Source organism: Acomys russatus, chromosome 2, assembly GCF_903995435.1.
Source record: "Acomys russatus chromosome 2, mAcoRus1.1, whole genome shotgun sequence".
In the NCBI taxonomy this organism is placed as follows: Eukaryota; Metazoa; Chordata; class Mammalia; order Rodentia; family Muridae; genus Acomys; species Acomys russatus.
This window is the reverse complement of record NC_067138.1, coordinates 46859790-46882768: the sequence shown is the minus strand read 5'-3', so window position 1 is coordinate 46882768 and position 22979 is coordinate 46859790. Positions and strand designations below refer to the sequence as shown.

Here is a 22979-nt window from a genome sequence, read left to right as displayed (position 1 = left end):
AAGATGCTTGGGGAGGAAAGGGCTCATTGAGGGCTTATGGTTCAAGAAGAATAAGAATCCATCACCACCACACCTGGGAAGCATGGTGGTGGCCAGCCCTGGTGGCAGAAGCTGCTCACATCACCCAACCCAAACCGCAAGCACATTGGGAATGGCAAGTGGCAAGTGAGACCTCAAAGGGTCCTGATGCAGTTCCTCCAGCAACGCCACATCACCCAAACTGCTCCAAAGAGCCACTAACTGTGGGCCAAGAATTTAAGTGCCTGAGATTGTGAAGGATATTTTCATCCAAACTATCACATAAGTCTATTGAATTCTTTTCTTTTCTTTTTTCCTTTTCTTTTATTAACTTTTGCATTAGTATGAGTGTCTTTTATGACACCCTGGAATACTAGGGTTCATGGAGGTGGTAAAGTGGCAATGGTGAATTTGGGTATTTGGTCTCCAAAAAGTACCTGCCGCTTTACCCCTGATTCTTGAATGGCTGACAAGCGGATCACCCCACCACTGGAGTCATCCAGTTCCAAGGCCAAAGCTAGAGCATTGGCAGTGAATTGCAGACATTCGTCCTTGGTCACGCCTTCCTCATAGGTAGCATCAACATAGCCAGAGCTGTATGAGCTCCTGGAGCCCCCAATGGCAAAAGGCTGCCTTACCATCATGCCCCTCCCCCATGGGAACTGAGTACACCTGCCTGCCTTCTTAAGGGTCCCAGCCTGCAGTGATGATTGCTGCCATCAGATCTTCTTTGTACCAGTAACAAATTTCCTTTAAGAGACTGGCGGCCATGTGTACTAGTGGAGGCTCATTCCCTTCAATACTGTGGAAACCAAACTGGTAAGTGACAGCGCCAGCTACTGCTTGGGTATCAGCAGGCGAGCCTGAGTGGCAGCAGAAGATGTGATCATGGATAGGGGTCAGCTTAACAGTCACTCAGTTGGCGCTATAAGTAATACCCAGTGGTTGTTCTGTAGTCTGCTCCTAGAACCACGCCCCAGCCAAATTGCACAGCCATGATCGTGGTCCCTGTGGGGACTTCTAGGTTTTCCCAGTCTAGGGTGAGAGCCTATGGGCCAGAAGCAGGTGCAGATGCCACTCCAGGAACAGCTAAAATGGCCGCCATCTTCTTTTTCTAGCACTGCAAGAAAGAAACCTTCGTAAAGCACTCTGTCACTCTCTTTAGTACCTTTCCGCGGCCTTCTGGGAGCCCTGGATTTTTTTTTAACACTACTTTTTCTCAAACTACATCCTAACCGGTAGATATAATGTAGTTGTAATAACTTAGATATGTAGGGTTTTATTTTAGAGTGTAAAGGTCAGTAGCTCTGTAGCTCAAATTTTCCCTCTCTTTTTCTCTATTTAAGGTTATATCTTTAGTGAAAGTGAAAAGTTATAAACTTTATTCATTCGTCTTCTCAATATAGTTAAATACTTTTGATGACTATTTCCTGAATATATAGAAAAAGCAAGGTACATTTTATTGAAGAAGCAAAATTTATAGTGAAATAACTCAATATTGATATAAAACTACTTGGAAGGATTTGTTTGAACTTTAATTCCTATTGAACACTATATCCTTTTATCAGGTCCAATCTTATTCTAATATTTTTTTGCTTTACTTCAATCTAAAGACATTTTCACTTTCTCACTGATATTTCCCGTAGCTTCAGAGTGAAGTTGTTATGTCTCATGGCTGCTTACGGTTTTAGAACTTGGTTATCGGATACTTTAAAATTTTTTAAAAATTAATTAATTAATTTACTTTACATCCTCTCCTCCCAGTACCCTCCTCCTTCCCTTTCCCCCCTCCCCCTCCCCTATTCCTTAGACAATGGGAACTCCACCCACCCAATCCAGTTCACCAAGACACATCACTGGGGAGTCATCAAAAAGCAGACAATAGAGTTCATGTCAGAGACAGCTCCTGTTACCCTTTCTAGGGACCCACACAAAGCCTGAGCTGCCCATGTGCCACATCTGTGTAGGGGGCCTAGTCCATGCATGGTCCTTGGTGCTTCAGTTTCTGCAAGCCGCTCTGGGCCCTGTTGGCTTTGTTAGTCTTCTTGTGGGGCTCCTGTCACCACCAGGTTTTTCTATCCGTCACTCCACTTTTGCACAAGACTTCCTATGCATTAACTAATGTTTGGCTGTGAGTCTCCACATCTGTTTGGATCTGCTGCTGGGTGTAGTCTTTCAGAGGACAGCTATGCTAGCTCCTGTCTGTTAGCATAGAAGAGTATCGTTAATAGTGTCAGAGGTTGGCTCTCTCTCATGAGGTGAATCTCAGATGGGCCAGGAATTGTTTGGAAATTCTCTCAATCTCTGCTCTATCTTTATCCTTTGTATATCTTTTTCGCAGGGTAAATTTTGGGTTCAAGTTTTTGTGGGTGAGTTTATGTTCCCTTCCCTCCACTAGGAGTCCTGTCTAGTTAGAGGGTATCCTTTTCAGTCTCCAGAAGCCTACCCTGTCCTTGCTGCAGGATCTTTGATCCCATTGCAGTCACTGTGGTTGTGAACTGAAAAAGCCAGTCTTTTGTTGATCCATAACACATTCCTTTAATCCAAGAACTTTCTGTTTATTGTAAACGGGTGATTAAGGTATGATTCAGCAAGCTCTAGCACATATCTTTAATCTAAGAGCTTTTGTATACAAGATTAAATAAAATTAACCCTAGGTCAAGAGATAGAGTAAGGTACCAGCTGACAAGGAATGAAGAGTAGAAGGGACTTTGAGTTGAGGAGTATTTAAGACAGCACAAGAAGTAGAAGAAGCTTTTAGCTTTTAGCTTTAGCTCTTGAGCTCTTCAGCTCCTTGGCCTTTGGATTTTTGGGCTTTTTCTTCTGGGCTGTCAGCTGAGCTAGTGAACCTTTTGGGCCTTTTCCATTGGGATGTGAGCTGGGTAGGAAGATCAGCTGGGTGCCTTCTCTGCCTCTCTGAGCTATCAGGTTTTCATCCCAGTATCTGGCTTCTGAGTCCTTATTGGTAAATAGAAAGATTGGGGTTTACTTTTAAAACCACATGTCCTAGGTCTTCAGCTTGTGCCTGTGCCCACAGTTTCTCTTTTCTCCGCAGGCCATCTGTCCTCTCACGCCACTTTCCCCAGATCTGATTCATTCTCATTTCTATCTGCATTCCTTCTCCTACCTTGTTCCCTCTCTTTGGCCACGTCCACCATCTAGTCTATTTTCCCTTTGGAGTGAGATTTAATCATCCTCCCTTGGGTTCTCCTTGTTGCTTAGCTTCTTTGGGTCTGTGAATTGTAGTATGTTTATCTTGTATTATGTGTCTAAAACCCACTGATAAGTGAGTACATCCCATGTGTGTCTTTCTGGCTCTGGTTTACCTTACTCAGGATGATCTCTTCTAGTTCCATCCATTTGCCTGCAAATTTCATGATTTCCTTGTTTTTAGTAGCTGAGTAGCATCCTGTTGTGTACATGTATCACAATTTATCCATTTTCTGGTTGAGGGACATCTAGGTTTTTTTCCAGATGCTGGCTGTTATGAATAAAGTTGCTATGAGCATAGCTGAGCAAATGTCCTTGTTGTATGGTAGAGCATCTTTTGGGTACACATCCATGAGTGTAATAGCTGAGTCTTGAGGTAGAGGTAGAGGTAGTCCCAATTTTCTGAGAAAGTGCCAGACTTAATTCCAAACTGGTTGTTTAAGTTACTCCCACCAGCAATGGAGGAGTGTTCCTCTTTCTCCACATGCAAACCATCATGTATTGTCACTAGAGATTTTGATCTTAGCCATTCTGATAGGTGTAAGAGGGAATCTCAGAGTCATTTTGTTTTGCATTTCCTTGAGCACTAAGGATGTTGAGCATTTCTTTAAGTGCTTCTCAGCCATTTGAGATTCCTCTGTCTAGAATTGTCTGTTTAGGTCTGTATTTCAGTTTTTAATTGTATTATTTTGTTTGTACAAACACTAGATTTTTGACAAAGGTTCCAAAACTATACAATGCCAAAAAGAAAGCATCTTCAACAAATGGTGCTGGTCTAACTGGATATCTACATGTAAAAAAGTGCAAATAGATCCATATTTATCACCTTGCATAAAACGCAAGTCCACGTGGATCAAAGGCCTCTATGTAAAACCATATACACTAAATCTATTAGAAGAGAAAGTAGGGAAGAGTGTTAAACACATTCGGATGGGAGACAACTTTCTGAACAGAAAACCAACAGCTCAGCCTCTAAGATCAATACTTAATAAAATGGGACCTCATGAAACTGAAAAGATTCTGTAGGCCAAAGAACACTGTCAATAGAACAAAACCTCACTCTATAGATTGGGAAAAGATCATCACCAATCTTATATTTGAGAATGGGTTAATATCCAAAGAACTCAAAAAGTTAAATACTAGACAAATTTTACTGAAATCTTGTAAAATATCTGTTACGTAGAAAGTTCAATGCCAGGCTTTTAGGGGAGACAAATTAATTCCAGTATAAATGCAACAAATATAAATCAGAACAATAATGAGTTTAAAGCACAGAACAAACAGACAAACAAAACAAAAATCAAAACCCCCAAAACAAACAAAAGCCAACCCAAATAAGTGAAAAAGAATAATGCAATTGATTCTGGTAGAATTTGTCATCTAATGAGAATTTTAGCAAAGGGAAAGTTTTTACTTAGAGAAAGGTTAATCTTTCTGTCTTTTGTGATTTATGTTTATGTGTGTGGTGTGTTTGCATATGTGTGGTTGCATGCCCTTGTGAGTAAATATGATTGCGTGCATTTGTGTATATATGTGTGTGTATGTGTGTATGTGTTTGTGTGTGTATATATATGTATGTGTGTATCTGTGTATATATGTATGTGTGCTTGTATGTGTATGTGTATTTATGTGGATGTATATGAGTGTGTTTGTATATGTGTGTATGTGTGCTTATATGTGTGTATATGTGTGCATACATGTGTGTGTATGTGAATGTGTGTGCATATATGTTTGTGTGAGCGTGTTTGTGTATATGTGTGAATGTATATGTGTGTATGCCTGTGTGTATGTGTGTATCTATGTGTACATGTATGTGTCTGTAGTGTAAATGTGCCTGTGTGTGTATATATATGTGTGTGTATGTTTGTATATGCGTTATGTGTTTTTATACGTGTATAAATGTGTATGTATGTGTGAGTGTGCATATATGTGATTATATACATGTTTGTGTGTATGTGTGTTTGTGTGACTGTATATGTATGTGAGTATACATATGTTCGTGAGTGTGTGCTTATGTGAATATAAATGTGCTTGCACATGTTCCTCTGTGTGTGTGTGTGTGTGTGTGTGTGTGTGTGTGTGTGTGTGTATGTGTGTTATTCTGGAGGATGGCAGAAAAGGCTGTGAGATCCTTTAGAGCTTAAGTTATAGGTGGTGCTGATGTGCCATGTGGGTGCTAGAAGAGGAACTAAGGTCTTCTGAAAGACCATCAAATGTTCTTAGCAGTTGAGCCATCTCTTTGGGCTTTCTCCTTTCTTGTCTCTCTCCCCACCCCCCACTTTCTTTTCTCTTTCTCTTCCATTTATTCTTAGGAAATGAAGAAACTCTTATCACAGGAATTTCAACATGCTCACAGTTCCTAATAGTTAATACAATTAATAGTAGACATTTAGTTTAGTGTTCAAAGTTTCAAAATACTCCACATGGACAGGGCTTGTTTGTTAATGTTGATTCCTGTAATGTGATCATATAAAAATGACTGTAAAGGTACTTTCTGGTTATGAGAAGGAAGTAATTTAAAATATTTTAAATATAGGCAGTCTTGTTTAGCAGGCTTTTGTAGGAAAGATTCAACAATTCCACTATTATGCCATTTCTATAATAATAGCACTTTTGTTACAAAACATCATCATTATAAAAATGTTATTGTAAGAAATGCTCTGTTATTTGGAATTGCTTTATCGATGAAAGTGCTAAAAATGTCTTCTTAGAGAAAATTATCACAATGTTTTCTTGCTTTGTAATGAAAATTTTACTCCAAATCTTATTTAATTCTCCTATAAAATGGTTCTCAGATTTTCTTCTGATGACTTGGAGGCCTGGTCCAGATGGTAGCTGAGGACAGGAAATTGCTTGATAGACAAAAATCAGTTTGGGAAAATAGGCTGACTTTTTAGCTGTCAGCTTGTAGGAAGTCAAGGGAGCATCATTTCTTTGCTTTATGAAGTCTCAAATACTGTATATTTTGTTTTTTCAAACAAACATTATATACTAATTTCTATAAGATATTCAGACAACTGTGTTTTGTTTTACTTGGGTATTTTATCCACTTATACATGACACACAGTGCAATTGTTGAAAATAATAAAGTTTAAAGTGTGTCTCAGCAATAGTTAATATAATTGTCAAAGTAAATTTTAGTAACCTGTATGTGCCAGATAGAAAGTATGAACCAAGGGAAATGAATTTTTTAAAGTATAAATATGCTTATAAAATATATCTGTCTTATAATATTAAAACCCAGATGTGATTAAATAAGTTAATGATAGCCTTTTTTTTTAGTATGCAGCATAATAAAAAAATAATAGGAGTTAGCTTGGCATGGTGGCATACACCTGTAATTCCAGCACTCTGGGAGGCAAAGGCAGGTGGATCTGTGTGATTCAAGGCCAGCTTGGTCTAGAAAGTGACTCCAGAACAGCCAAGGCTACACAGAGAAACCCTATTTTGAAAAATAAAAACAAGCCATGGGTGGTGGTACATGCTTTTAATCTTAGCACTCAGGGAGGCAGAAGCAGGTAGATCTCTGTGATTTTGAAGCCACTCTGCTCTACTGATCTCCACAATGTGCCCAGGACAGCCAAGGTTACATAGAGAAATCCTGTCTTGAAAACAACAATAGCAACAGCAACAACAACAGCAACAGCAGTAGCAGCAACAACCACAACAAGTGTTATTTTGCAATTACCATGTCAGATTTAAAAAAAAAATCACAGAATCTTGTGGTTTAAGAAATCTTAATGATAATGCAACTGCCCTCCATACATGTTTAAATAAAATTCAAAATATGATTAAAATACTTCACTGTGCTCTCTGGGCCTGCTTTGTCATTATTATGCAATTGAGTGTTTCATTTTCAAAGAACATTCACAGTCTGTCTATAAAAATTGTGCCTCACAGTTAACATGAATGTGTGGATCCTATGTATCAAGGAAGATATCTGTCAGAATGGTTCTTGAATAGGATGACTGGTGGTTGAGAAGAACACACAGGGGTGTGTGTGTGTGTGTGTGTGTGTGTGTGTGTGTGTGTGTGTGTGTGTGTGTGTGTTGACCTTAGAATATAATTCCTAATTAACCCATTTGAGCATGGCTTAAAAATCAAAGTTGTGCAAGCAGATTAACAAATACTTCAGAATTAAATTAGAATCATATGTATAAGGCATTCCTAAAGCACAAAATTTTAAGAAAAGATTCTTAAATACATGGCTAAGTTTGATGAGCCATCTAGTGTTTGAAACCCTTCTGTAACAGGTGAGCTGAGAGGCCACCAAGATACAGGAAACATCTTTAAGCAGACGGAATGCGCGTACCCACAGGTCCACCCAATTTGTCCTTTGACAGAAAAATTCTTCCTTACTGTGAGATTTGTTTTATAATTTTACATGTTCTACATTCTTTTATTTAAATTAATACTGAAGAGATTTTTATTTTATTCCAGCATTGGATAATTTATATATTCAACTTCAACACCCCTTCATGATAAAAGTCCTGGAGAGACTATAGACACAAGGGACAGCCAACATTACCCTAAGTTTAGAGAAACTCAAGGTGTTTGAACTAAAATTAGTAATAAGGCAAAAATGCCCACTCTCTCTACTTCTGTTCACTATAGTACTTGAAGTTGTAGCTAGAGCAATAAGACAAGTGAAGGATATCAAGGGAATGCAAATAGAAAAGGAGGAAGCCAATGTATCTTTACTTGTAGATAAGATTTTATACATAAATCACCCTAAAGATTCTTAAGGAATCTTCTAGAGGTGATAAACTCTTTTAGCAAATTAGTAGGATATAAAATTCACACAGAAAAATCAGTAGCTCTATCAGAAGGCTCAATCAATAGCTTTATCTCATCTTATTATTTTCATTCATTTTAGGTTTGTTTTCATTTGTCTCTATTATCTTCTAAATGAGTTACATAAGCCGAGATGCCCCTTAAAATGTTTGTTTTTGCTACATAGAGATCCAAATATAGTTTTGCTTCACAGAATATAATGACTGTTCATTTAGACATTTGAAAAACTTTACAATTTATTACAAACAATATTAAATAGGTTATTCCTTCTACTGGAAACTGTTGGTATACAATATTTTTCCTTCCTAAGTAGTTGTATATTTTCTTACATCATGCTTTTTCAGGCCTTTGGTATTATGTGTTATAAGATGCATAGTAATTTAAGACAAATTCACATATTCAGATTTATCCTATTTTAGCCTGAAATTCATGTTTGTTTCTGCTATCATATTTTAATGTAATGTTGCAATATACAATATATGATAAAAACCTCTGTTTATTCAAGCAAACTCTGAAGAGCAAATGATGAAATCAGTGATTTGACCATTTGGTTGCCAACATTTTCCCTTAATATTTTGTCACTACTATGTTTCTGCTGTATTTTACTTTTTATTGAATCCCTGTTGTTAGTTCTCTGACACATTTACAAAATTGATATTTCTTGGCCCGCTTTTGCAGTTATAGCATTGCAAAACCAATTCAGTTTCTTTGTTTTGTTGAAATTGAAAAATGATAGATCATCAATTTTGATAGTTCTAGTCAATGACTTGCTGGCACAACCAAAGAAATATAGGAATACACATTTTCTAATAAATTTATTAAGTTATTTATTAAGTATAGTAATAAATTAAGTAATGTATTCTTCAGCTTTGGGTACCCTTGAATAGGTCAATATCTCAGGTGCTATTCCTCCACTAACTAGTCTTATTAGAGATGGACACACAAACCAAAATGTATATATTAGTCAGGGTTTTATAAACAGAACTGATAGAACGAATATATAAAGGAGACTTATTAGACTGGCTCATAGGCTATGGTCCAGCTAATCCAACAATGTCTGTCTATGAAAGGATGGTCCAAGAATACAGTAGTTGTTCAGTTTATGAGGCTGAATGTCTCAGCTGATCTTCAGTATAGGCAGTAATCCCAAAGAAGTATGCTTTAATGACCCTGAAGGGCTAGACTTGCTATCAGCACACAGGCTTCCTTCTTCCATTTCTGTTAAGGTAATTTAAAAAACTGTTTGTTTCCCAGTTTCTTTATTACCTGGCTACCACACAAATTATTGAGAGTCTATTATATTATTTTAACAAGTTTCGCAGCACAAGAACTGAGCAGTTATTACTCTATTCTTAACCATCTATGCTAGTTTGGCTTCCTCCAAATGTGTATCCCAGCAATATCTGTGTTTTGTAGCTTTCTCTATTCCAGCTCCTTCCTCTAGATGTCTCCTTGACCTCTGTCATGGATGAATCCCTTGGCTGAATCTTCTAACTCCTCTTCCTTTGGCTGTAAGGAAGCCCAGTTTTATTCTCTCTCCTGCTCAGTGATTGGCTAGCTATAAGCTTATTTATTGGGGGAGCAATGTTTAATCAAAATTGAGACAAGATAGTCTCAGAACAAGGATTGCAACCAGAATATGGGGGCAGGTATAGAAATCAGCATTTTAATTATACAATAACCTTATGCCTACATATTTACTTTCTATAGAGTGGTTCAAATTAAAGGTGGTCTTCCTACCTCAAAAAATCTGGATTAAAAGTTTATTTTCCTACATCAAAGATATGGATTAGAAATGGATCTTCCCACTTCAAATGATTTAATTAAAAAAAAAAAAAAAACCTCATTACTAAGAGGCTTTGCTGAAGTCACTTTGTAGACTCCAGGGAGTTTCCAGTGCATATTTCTACAGTGTTCCCAATTCCAGTCCTCTTTTCCAGTGCTTGAACTTGCTATCATCTGTAGCCAGGAAAGGCTCCCAGAAGTGGGACTCAGTAATCAGCCCATCCACAAAACCTACCTAAAATCTGTCCTGCCTGCAAGATGTGCTCGATAATGGTGGTAGGAGTAGCCATCAATGACTGTTCCCACTTGAGACAAGCACCATGAGAGAGAGCCTGCCTGGGTGTGCAGGAACCATAGCCAGGGCAGCCCAGAGACCCAGGATCAAACCAAACATGACTGGGAAAAAGTAAGTGAAATTCTGCTATACTCATAGTTTGGTGCCTAACCCAGTTATCACCAGAGAGGCATTATCTGGCAACTGCTGGGAACAGATGCAGAGACCCATAGCCAAACAGTAGGCAGAGGCAAGGCTGGCATACAGAAGAGAAAAAGGAAGAACTGTGGGACCCAGAGCAGTCTAAGATACTGTGAGAACACAGCCCACAGAATCAACTAAGTAGAGCTCAAAGGGGCTCACAGACTGAAGTAACAAATAGGGACCTCATATGGATCTAAACTATGTCCTCTGCATATATAGTATGGTTGTTTAGCTTGGTGTTCTTGTGGGACTCCCAATAATGAGGGTGGGGTTATCTGAATGTCTTTTGCCTGTGCTTTGGACCCCTCTCCTCCTACTTGCCTTGATATGAGGGGTGGTGCTCTGCATTGGAGGAGAGGAGAGATGGGAGTGGGAGAAGTGGAGGGAGCCTAAACTGAGGTTGGGGTGTTATGCATGAGAGAAGAATAAAGAAGAAGAAGAAGAAGAAGAAGAAGAAGAAGAAGAAGAAGAAGAAGAAGAAGAAGAAGAAGAAGAAAAAGAAAATGAAAGAGAAAAAGAGGAGGAAGTTCCTTATAGATGTGTCCAGTCATCTGGGTTTTAGTTAACCCAGATATAGTCAAGTTGATAATGAAGAACAGTCATTACAGTGTATTCATCAATTTATATGAAGACATAGAACTTCCCTATGTCATTTCCATATCCTATAAGTCGATTTACATAGGATTACATGGTATAAAAACATAATAGTCACTAGAGGTATGTTACAGGCAAGATAAATCAGATATTGACTGATAAAAGCCATTCTGACCAAAATAAATGAAGGAATGAAATAAACAGAGCATGCCTATGTACACACTTTTGCCGAGTTTCACAAGGCTAGAGGAATCAATATACAGATGGGCTAATATAAAAATGACTTAGCTGACAATACTATTAGTTTTACCTTTAAGTATGAATGCTTTGGCATGACTACTATGTATTGCTCTTCAGTTCTTCAAACGTAGAAATACAATTAAGAAACAAATATTTTATTAGTATTTTTAATGAGTTGAGATTTGCATACAATGCAAATCACCCCTTTCCTGCCCAACTAACTTCCCCCCCCATCCCTTCTCCTACTTACTTACTCCCCCCCCCCCAAAGCCTTATTTATTTTTGATTCTGAGTGATATTCAAGCATCCTCACTTGGGCCCATCTTATAACTTAGCTTTGTTGGGTCTGTGGATTGTAGCATGATTATCTCATATTTTATGGCAAATATCCACTGAAAAGTGAGTACATACTATGGATGTCTTTTGGGTTTGGGTTATTTCACTCAGGATGATCTTTCCTAGTTCCATCCATTTGTCTGCAAATTTTAAGATGTCCTTATTGTTAATAGCTAAGTAGTATTTCATTATGTAAAAAATACCACGTTTCCTCTATCCATTCTTCGGTTGAGAGACATCTAGGTTGTTTCCAGTTTCTGCCTATTATTAATAAAGCTGCTGTGAACATAGTTGAGCAAATGTCCTTGTTGTGTAGTGGAGCATCTTTTGGGTATACGCTCAGGAATGGTATAGCTGGGACTTGAGGTAGAACTATTCCCAATTTTCTAAGAAAATACAGATTGATTTCCAAAGTAATTGTACAAGTTTTTATTCCCACCAGCAATAGAAAGTGTTCTCCTTTCTTCACAACCTCATCAGCATGTGCTGTCACTTGAGTTTCTGTCATAGCAATCCTGATGGGTGTAAGACGGCATCTCAGAGTTGTTTTGATTTGCGTTTCCCTGATGACTAAGGACGTTGAACATTTGTTTAAGTGTTCTCATCCATTCAAGATTTCTCCATTGAGAATCTCTATTTAGCTCTGTACTCCATTTTTAAATTGGATTATTTGGTTTGTTAATATCTCTTTATATATGTTGGATATCAGCCCTCTGTCAGTGTGGAGTTGATGACTATCTTTTCCCATTCTGTAGGTTACTGTTCTGTGTTGTTGATAGTGTCCTTTCCCTTACAGAAACATTTTTTTAAATTTTGTAGACTACAGGATTTTGAAATAAGACCTAATATTTCTTTGGATTTCCTCAGTGCCAGTTGTGATGTCCCCCTTTTCATTTCTAATTTTGTTAGTTTGGATATTGTCTCTTTGCCTTTTTGTTAGTTTGACTAGTGGTCTACATTGTTGATTTTCTCAAAGAACCAGCTCTTGGTTTTGTTGATTCTTTGTATTCCTCTGTGATTTTATTTGATGACTTCAGCTCTGAGTTTGATTATTTCCTGACATCTCCTTTCAGCCATGTTTCCTTTTGAAATCTCAAAGTCCACCCCCAGTAACCAGTCTTTGTTGGTGTTCACTTTATAGAAAGAAATGTCCCAGAGAACTTCTCATGGTATTCTGGCTGATCCTGGATGCTTCCACTAACTTGTGCTGATTTGGAGGAACCTTGCTGTTTCATGCCACCAGTACTGATTCATGTTGTTGTTTGGTGTTTGCTTTTGGCCTGGGCTGCTGGTATCCTGACAATGAAGAGTGAAATTGCCCCAAGGAACTACTTCTAAACAGGTCTGCAAACCTTTTTTCCTATTAACCCCTTTGCTCCTCTACCTCTGGTCAGTGGGTTAAAAGGGATGTAGAAGAATTTAAGAACCCTAAATAAAGTATATTGTGAAAAATCTATGCTTAAAATAAAGGCTATCTAGTAGGGATAAAACTTCCATGAGAGGACCACCTTGATTTCTCTGTGTTCTGTGATGCAGATGTGTGGTGTCTTCACTAATACAGTCTTATCATCAAGTTCTGGAGGGAAACTAAGAGCATCAATGAAAGCCTGTAGTGTGATTAGGGTGGGGATTCTGTGGGACCTGAATGGTAGTACAAAATGTACAGCTACTCTATCAATCTGTATGTAAGCTCTCAAGGAGGTCTGTTCCTGGGAACAACATACTAATTGATTGTCCAGTGCCAAATAATCAACGTTTAAAGTAAACACCTCTCTCTCTCTCTCTCTCTCTCTCTCTCTCTCTCTCTCTCTCTTATATAAAGATATAAAAGGGATCTCAGGGAGTTTTGTGGAGGAATGAGATAAAGGATTGAAGGAGCTGGCGGGGTCAAGGACACCACAAGAAGGTCTACAGAGTAAAATAACCTGGTCCCATGGGGACTCACAGAGACTGAACTACCAACCAAAGAACTTTCATGGGATGGACCTAGACACTCTACACATAGGTAGCAGATATGCAGCATGGTGCTTATGTGAGTACCCTAAGAATGAGATTAGAGGCTGTCTCTGACTCTGTTCCCTGCCTTTGGACCTATTCCCCTAGTTGGGCTGTCTTGTCTGGTCTCAGAGGGAGAGGGTGCCCTTGGATCTGCTGAGAGTTAATGCATCAGGGTGGGTTGGTACCCATGGAGGACTTCCTCTTCTCTGAGAAGAAAGAAAGGTGGGAATGGAAGCAGTAGGGTGTGTGGTTGGGACTGGGAAGAGAAGAGTGAGGGGCCTGTGACTAGGCTATAAAGTGATTAAATAAATAAATGAAAGGGAAAAAGGAGTTATTTATTACACTATTTATCAAGGATTGAATAAGGTTTCTTTTGTTGATATCTAATTTCTATCAGATACACTGATATTAAAAAAAACAAACTTGTTTGTTGTTTGCAAAATCACACAGATTCAAAGCACAGAGAGAGTTATAATATTTGTTTAGAGTTGGTTGACATAGTGTTATTACAATGGGATTTAACTATTTCAATATATTTGGTTCAGAAAATCCCAGTCTATAGAATAGTTATGTAATTTCTTCACAACTTTTTCTTTGGCTAATATAAAATATGCTAAGAGCTGTAATCCTGGGTTAAACAAAAATATGGCAAATGCATAAAAATATTATACCAAACAATATGTAATAATGACTATTTACCAAGGGCAGATTTGCTTATTTTTTCCCATATAGGCTATAGTAGAATTTGCTGGCCTGACTTTGGGCATCAGAGAAAATGGAAATCTCTGTGATGGCTTGTTAAGTGGCTGGTATTTCACTTTGCTTATAGTCTCTGCTTCTAAACAGCTGTAATTTCCTCTGAATCAAGAGTATAACTATTTAAATTTGAAAACGTAAGGTATTTCTGTTCAATTTCCTTATCTTGGACTCACAAAGCTACCTGCCACTTACTAGATTTCTGATGCTGGATAAATTACTTGACACTTTTGGCTTTAGTTTCATCACCAGTAAAATAAGGAAAATGATGTTAACTCAGAGTATAAACTATGAACTAATGAAAATTTAAGTACATTCACAGTATCCCTTTTTCTCTCCTTCTTTTATTTCCTTCCCTCTTTTATATCCTTCTTCCCTCTCTCCTCATTGTCTTTCATTCCATCCCTTTTTTATTTCTTGACTTATCTTTATCCCCTTCTCCTTCCCCCTCCTTCCTTCCTTCTTCCTTTTCCACTCCTTTATTAATTTCCTCTGTTCTTTGCTTTTTTCTATTGTATCATTCTCCTAATCCAATTATGCTTTTGTACGTAAAAGTAACTTTTATTTGCCTGATATAATCCATTTGCTACCTCCTAGTCCTAGGCCTACTTCTGGAAGCTTCTAGTCTCCATACAATCTAATCTAGGCCTATATGTTTTCAGCCTCTAAGACTTACCTCTGAATAAGTTCGCCCTTTCTCTCTCTTTCGGAATTTTTGTTGGCTGGATCAACTCAGCTGTTCTGGGTCAAACTTCTGTCCTAGATGACTGATTCAATCTGGTGTCTCGCTTGGCCACTGATTGAATTTCTCTGCCTGGCCTCATATTAACTTTGGCAATATCTTCTAATCTTCTGGCTTCCTCTCATTCTCTGTATTGCTCTGTTTTCATCTGTGTCTATCTTGTTCTCTTTTCAAGCTGTCTCTGTAAATTCTCCTGGTGAAACTGCTTCTGAATTCTGTGAACTGAACTGCCACAAACTCACCTGCCCTGCACCACCTCTCAATTCACTGACTCAACCAAAGTACCTGAACAAAACTGATGAACTCAGAGGTTTGCAAGCCTCTGTCTCCTGAGTGCTGGGATTAATGTCCTGTACCTCCATGCCTGGACCTAAGCTTCTCTGTACCTTAAACTTGCTATATACCAGGCTGACCTTGAACTTAGAGATCTGCTTGCCTCTAGTCTTCTGGGATTAAAGGCATGTCTGTATTACGTGGATCACACAGAACTAGAAGGTCTTTTGATGTGATCTCTTGTCAATCAGCCAAGTTCTGAAATAAAAGTCCTCTGCATTTGTAAATATAGTCATAGTGCACCTATTTTGTCTTTGAACAATTTCTTCTATTATGCTAACTAAAAATTCAATTCCAAATTAAATCAGCCCATTATTTGTTCTGAGACATTTTGATGTATACTGTGGTTCAGAGATTCAATTAAGACAGTGTTCATTTAGGAAAAAAAAGCCCAAAGTCTAAATAAAACATTAATTGTGACATATTCTATTTGTAGCAGGAAATGCTATAATCCTCCTAAGCATTATGATCAGCCTAGGTGTATGTGAAAGTCATCTGCAGAGGAAGCAGTTCAGCATTCCTGGGTAGAACAAAAAGGGGTGAAGCAGAGTCTAACAAAATCTGCCACATTTATGAACCTGCAAGAGTTTGTGTGGCTCTAACACACAGCTTATAGGCCCATGCAGGGAAGAGCAAGCTGGCAGAAGTGGAAGAGGCTACATGCTGGAGATCATTGCACACCATTACTTTCTAACAAATCAGCCATAGGATTTTAAAAGACCGCACAACACACCTTATAGCTGTGTTTTCCTTTGTCATGTTTTCCTTCCAGAGGAGAATCTCTGACTGCAATTCTCAAACATTACTGCATGTTAGAGACACTTACAGAAATACTGAGGTCCTATCCACTCCTAGATATTCAGACTAAACTGATGGTGGGGTCTGGGGGAGGCAGTGACACCTTCAGTGACAGCTGTAGCACCCCAGGCAGTTCTACTTTTCTGGTGAACAGTTTGCTCTTTTAGGAGTTTCCTCATTTGTTCTTTCCTTTCTATCTGCCTGAAACCACATGTTACTTGGGAGATCTTATAGCAAGTCATATCATATAACAAAATTCAGGCCCTGAGCGATGTAAATTAGATTATGGAGTTATGTCTAACAGGGGAAAGTGCAGACTCTGATTGCAAAAGTTGAAAGTGAGATAGTAAGTAAAATAATTTCTAATATTACTTTCTGAAGAAACAAAGTTTTACTCATGATTAAGCCCTAACAGATATTTCTCACTGGGGAGTGTTTTAGAGAGTGGATTTTGAGGAGCACTTCTGCATACATATAAATCCTTTTATGTTTTCTCCCCCTAGCTATGATTTTAGTAGAGTTCCCTGTTAAAGGGTTTGAAACACTTTCTGAAAGTTTTTATATTGATATACAGCACTGCTAGTAATGAAGTAACACCCATTACAACCACAGTGGTGGTGAGACATGCTAGCTGTGTATCAAGGCAGCAGAATACAAAGTATCTTCCTCCTCACATCACCTAGCATATGTTCTGACTTGATCAGTGTTCGATTCTAACTATCAAAAAATGACAAAAATATCAGTTAAAAACTAAGTGTTCATGGTGTCGTATCTTTTAATTGTTGTTGTTTTAGTTGTTATCTTTTAATTGTTTAATTGTGTGTGATTATGCGACTAAATATATGAATTAACCTACTGGGCTCATTTAGTATACATATATACATATTTTAGGGTTTGATATTTCAGATCGTTTAATCATTCAGAGTATTTATATCTGGGGAGACTAGTTCTCTCTCATCCAGCAGTTTTTAAGAAGCTGTAGCTCTTGTTTTAGAGATGGGGTTCTGTATAAGTCCCACAATCCACATTACTTTGTCAGTAGGTGTTATTATTCAGATCCTGTTTAAGCAGCTTTCATGGGAGTAGCTACTCTGACATATATGGAGGACATGGTCTTGCAACAAACTTCCTAGTCTTCTGGATCACTTCTAGTTTCACACCACACAGTATGGCTGAAGGGTCCCTGGGTTGAGGGCTTTGGGATTTTGAGAGAATCAGAGGGAGAAAGGGGAATGAGGAAGTCAAGAGAACATTTTGCCTTCTCTTTTGCCATGTTTCCTGAGCCTCGGGTCTCAGGGTTGGGTTGTAGATGTATGGAAGGGAGCTGCACTTCCACAGTCAGTTGTTGTCTGCATTTTGACTAACTGTGGCTTTTTCATCTACATTGAAAGGGCAGCTTCTTTGAAGAGAAGTGAGAAGTACATTTATCTCTGGGTACAAGGATAGATATTTAAAATGTGTTTCATTTGCCCTAAAGGTTGTATTGTATTGTGTTTTCATTTTTATTTAATTGTAGGACTTTTCACTATTTTCTTCTTTGACCTATTCATTATTTAATAAAGAACTGTTTAATTTCCACAAGGTTGTGTACTTGCTAGAGATTTGTTTATTGTTGATTCTGAGTTGTATTGCATAATGGTCAGACAGTATACATGAAGTTATTTTAGTTTTTCTCTATTTGTTAATGACTGTTTGTGTTCTATTGTGTTCTAGTTTAGACCATGGGCTGATAGGTAGGATGCACATCTTTTTTGGAGTTTGGATAGAATATTCTGTAGTAGTTATCTGTTAATTCCATTTGATGCATGATAGCTATCCTTTAATTATGATGTTTCTTTTTTTTTTTATTAATTTATTCTTGTTACATCTCAATGTTTATCCCATCCCTTGTATCCTCCCATTCCTCCCCCCCACCCATTTTCCCATTATTCCCCTCCCCTATGACTGTTCCTGAGGGGGATTACGTCCCCCTATATATTCTCATAGGGTATCAAGTCTCTTCTTGGCTACTTGCTGTCCTTCCTCTGAGTGCCACCAGGTCTCCCCCTCCAGGGGACATGGTCAAATGTGAGGCACCAGAGTACGTGAGAAAGTCATATCACACTCTCCACTCAACTGTGGAGAATATTCTGACCATTGGCTAGATCTGGGAAGGGGTTTAAAGTTTACCTCCTGTATTGTCCTTGGCTGGTGCCTTAGTTTGAGCGGGACCCCTGGGCCCAAATCTGCCTATCATATTGTTCTACTTGTAGATTTCTAGGACCCTCTGGATCCTTTTATTTTGCTGTTCTCCCATGCGTCTCTCATTTAGAGTCCCAATAGGATGCCTTCCCCTCTGTCCCAGTTTCCTGGTAAGTGAAGGCTTTCGTGGGACATGCCCCTTGGGCTAGTATGCAGATATAAGTGAGTATATACCATTTGATTCTTTCTGCTTCTGGGTTAACTCACTCATTATGATCATTTCTAGCTCAATCCATTTATCCACAAATTTCGGGAATTCCTTGTTTTTAATAGCTGAGTAGTATTCCATAGTGTATATGTACCACAGTTTCTTTATCCACTCTTCTACTGAGGGACACTTAGGCTGTTTCCATGTTCTGGCTATTATGAATAAGGCTGCTATGAACATGGTTGAGCAAATGTTCTTGTTGTGTGCTGGAGCATCTTCTGGGTATATTCCAAGGAGTGGAATAGCTGGGTCTTGAGGAAGCCCTATTCCCATTTTTCTGAGATAGCACCAGATAGATTTCCAAAGTGGCTGTACTAGTTTGCATTCCCACCAGCAATGAAGGAGTGTTCCTCTCTCCCCACATCCTCGCCAGCATGTGGTGTCGCTTGAATTTTTGATCTTAGCCATTCTGATGGGTGTAAGATGGAATCTCAGAGTTGTTTTGATTTGCATTTCCCTGATGACTAAGGAGGTTGAGCATTTCTGTAAGTGTTTCTCAGCCATTTGATACTCCTCTGTTGAGATTTCTCTGTTTAGTTCCAAGCCCCATTTCTCAATTGGATTATTCGGTTTGGTGGTGTTTAATTTCTTGAGTTCTTTATATATTTTGGATATTAGACCTCTGTCAGATGTAGGGTTGGTGAAGATTTTTTCCCAGTCTGTAGGCTGTCGCTTTGTTCTCTTGACAGTGTCTCCTGCCTTACAGAAGCTTCTCAGCCTCATGAGGTCCCATTTATTAATGGTTGACATTAAGGCCTGGGCCGTTGGTGTTCTGTTCAGGAAGTTGTCTCCTGTGCCAATATGTTCCAGGCTCTTTCCCACTTTTTCTTCTAAGTGGCTTAGTGTCTCTGGTTTTATGTTGAGGTCTTTAATCCACTTGGATTTGAGTTTTGTGCAAGGTGACAAATATGGGTCCAGTTTCATTTTTTTACACATAGACCTCCAGTTAGACCAGCACCATTTGTTGAAGACGCTATCCTTTTTCCATTGAATGGATTTGGCTTCTTTGTCAAAAATCAAGTGACCATATGTGTGTGGATTCATATCTGGGTCTTCGATTTGATTCCACTGATCAACCAGCCTGTTGCTGTGCCAGTACCATGCTGTTTTAAGTACTATTGCTTTATAGTACAGTTTGAGATCAGCCAAGATGGCGGCGAGCAGTGTGGATCGCGTTTGGAGGCTCCAGTGATGTTTCTTTATTTGTTTTTAGTTCAGATGACCTGAGTAATGGAGAAAGCAGAGTATTAAAGTCACCTGCTACTATTTGTGTTAATCTATGTCTTTAATTTTGGTAGAATGTATTTTTATAATATTCAATTTTTCAAGGTTTGGTTTGTATGTTTTTAGGATATTAGTGTATCCTTGGTTAACTATTCTCTTGATTTTAATGAAATATTCTTTTTGATTTTCCTAAATATTTTTAGTTTGAAGACTATTTTGTCAGGTGTTAAGATGCTAATGCCTATTTGCTTCCTGTTCACATATCCTTGGAATATTTGTTCTATGTTTTCACTTTAAGGCAGTGCATAACTCTGAAACTAAGTTGATTATTGTAGGCAACAGAAAAATTAATTAAAAATTTGTTAAGTATTTTTTACATATACATTTATATTATTACACATACATACAATAAACTACCTACAGCAAGAAGAGCCATGAAACAATCAGGAATTACATAAATATTACATTCATAGTGTTTTGGCTATTTGTATTTGGTAGCTTTGAAGAAAACATCTTTCCTATCTTGGTGAGTCTAAAAATCTGAATATAAATCAATATCTATCATATCTCATCATTACCAACGTAAAACATCTATCTAGACCTAAAAACATCTTATCCCTCAAAAAACTAAGCTTAATTGTAAAACTAAACTATCTGATCTTCAACCCCATCAGAGACTTGAGAAGGAATAAAATTAATTACCTGTGAATACAGGGAATGCAGGTTAGCAGCTTCTCAAATGAGAAAATGACAGAGCAGTTTGTTGCCTGAGCAGTCATCCAAAATTCTCTATAACTTTGGAGCATCATCTTCAGCTTTCTGGCCCAATACATCTGACAGACATATTTGTGTGGCAGGAACTATTGAGGACCTGCTTACCCTGTCTTGGCAGAGTTTGGCCCTCGACTTTGCCAGCATCTAAGCCTTTCCATATTTAGGCAAAAATATGTCTGAGTAGAAATAGGACATTTTGCCCAGTGGCTAGTTTACCACATTTGAAGCCATCTCCATAAGGAGGTTCTTGATGCTCATCATCTTTTTTGAGCCAGGCTGGGTGTTGCCAGGAGTTAATGTGTCTCATTGTTGATGAATCTTTAAAATAATAAAAAACATCTTTAAATGTCATATTCTGTATGTCTCTGAGGTTTTTGAAGACCTTCTCAACTGTTTTACCTTATGTTTCTATAGAATCATATCTATCTGTTCCACCTAGGATGTATATTCTTGTGGTAAAAATAGACTAGTAACTGACATGACCATGAGTTGATCAACTAATGATTAACTTGTATAACTTTCTTGTCCTAAGGAGCCTGCAATAGCACTTTCAAAGTATTGAGTAAACCTTGTATTATAATTGAGTTGTATGGTTACAATACTGCATATTAGAGTAGAAATATAGATAACATGTGAATAATCTTAAATTTGAGTTCTATACCAATGTATCTAAAGTTAAACTTACTTTACATCCATATACAAAATTCTATACCAGTGAATTAAAAATAACCTTGTGAGTAACAATTAAGGCATTAATTCACTAATCTACCTTTTGTGCTACCATCCCAATATATTTCTATATTCCCTCTTCTATCTTTTCAACCCCTATCTCCAAACCTAAGAACGAAAGAGAAAAGAAAGTAGAGACATCCCTGAGTCCAACCTTGTTTTCTCTCTAAATAAAACCAATGATAACTTATAACCAACTCCCAATGAAAATAAACATCTATCACCTAAGAAAGCAACCAAAAACCTACCCAACCCCCCATAAGGGAAATGGGGTATTGTTCTCTTAAGATTTCCTCTTGCTGGTTTGGGATGTATAATACCTTTGTAGGGGCCCAAATAAAATTAGTGAAAATGGTCAAACAATCTAGGAATAGCATTTGTGGTCCAGTTTCTAAATGGAAATTCTAGGCTTAATTAGAGTCCTGTGTAGGATAGTCTAAAATCCTGGACCAATTGGGATTGGAAGCTTTCTGTGAACCTGTCCTGTTCTGTTGTGATGAGGCACAGCAACTGAAGCACTTGGTGCTGGAACATGAAGGATGCATGATGTCAGTGTTTAGCATGCTTAGAGGAATGAATCCTGTCAGGTCTGGTCCAATGTCAGTGTTTGATTCTTTTGTTCTGAAAACAAATAATTTCTCACAAACATTATGCAGCCCTAAAATTATAAATGTATAATGTATGCATGATGCACAGAATGATTCAGGCTCATTCTCTGATCTTTGTATATGAAAAAAAAAGATATCTGTAAATCTTCATTCATGCCATACAAAGATTGACATCTAATAATAATTCACAGGGATTCTGTAGCCAACAAGAAGCATTGTCTATGCATAGACATTCATGCCTCAGCGAGTCTCAGATGTATTCTCATGTAGTGGGATTAGCAATATAAGTTACCTGCTTGTTCTACAGTTTGAATTCTTCACATCCTGATTTTATATCCCTTCTCCATTCCGTCCTGATCCCTCCTCCCTCCTCTCTCCTCCCCTTTCCCTCCCTTCCCTAGTCCTCAGAAAGGGGAGCCTTCCTCCCCTAACATTTGACCTCTACCTATGAATTCTCATCTGTACTACCTGTATCTTCTTGCTCTGTGGCCTGGCAAGGCCACCCTGCAAGGAAGAAGTAATCAAAGTGGGGGGGGGGGAACCAGAGTCCATATCAGATGTAGTCTCTACTCTCTATATGTGGGACCCACAGGAGGCTGGGCTGCTTATCTACTACATCTGAGCAGAGGGTCTAGGTCAATATCATATATGGTCCTTGGTTGGTGCATCAGTCTATTGTAGTGTAGTTATCCTGTATTAGGTGGCTAATACATGTGTGTATTCTGGGTCTGGATTACCTCATTCAGGATGATCTTTTCTAGTTCCATCCATTTGCCTGAAAATTTCAAGATATCCTTGTTTTTAATAGCTGAGTAGTATTCCACTGTGTAAATGTACCATAGTTTCTATATCTATTGTTCACTTGAGGGACCTATAGGTTGTTTCTAGATTCTGACTATTACGAATAAAGCTACTATTAACATAGTTGAGCAAATGTTCTTGTTGTATGGTGGAGTATCTTTTGGGTATATTCCCAAGAGTGGTATGGCTGGGCCTTGAGGTAGAATTATTTCCAATTTTCCTGAAAAAGCACCAGATTGATTTCCAAACTTGTTGTATAAGTTTGCACTTTCACCAGCAATGCAGGAGTGTTCTCCTTTCTCCACATCCTAA

The 22979-nt window shown here is 38.2% G+C and overlaps 1 pseudogene; it reads right to left on the bottom strand.

Annotated features, from left to right (window-relative positions):
- Nucleotides 1-398: 398 nt before the first annotated feature.
- On the bottom strand, nucleotides 399-1123 carry LOC127202315 (proteasome subunit beta type-6-like; annotated as a pseudogene).
- Between the last annotated feature and the right edge of the window lie 21856 nt (nucleotides 1124-22979).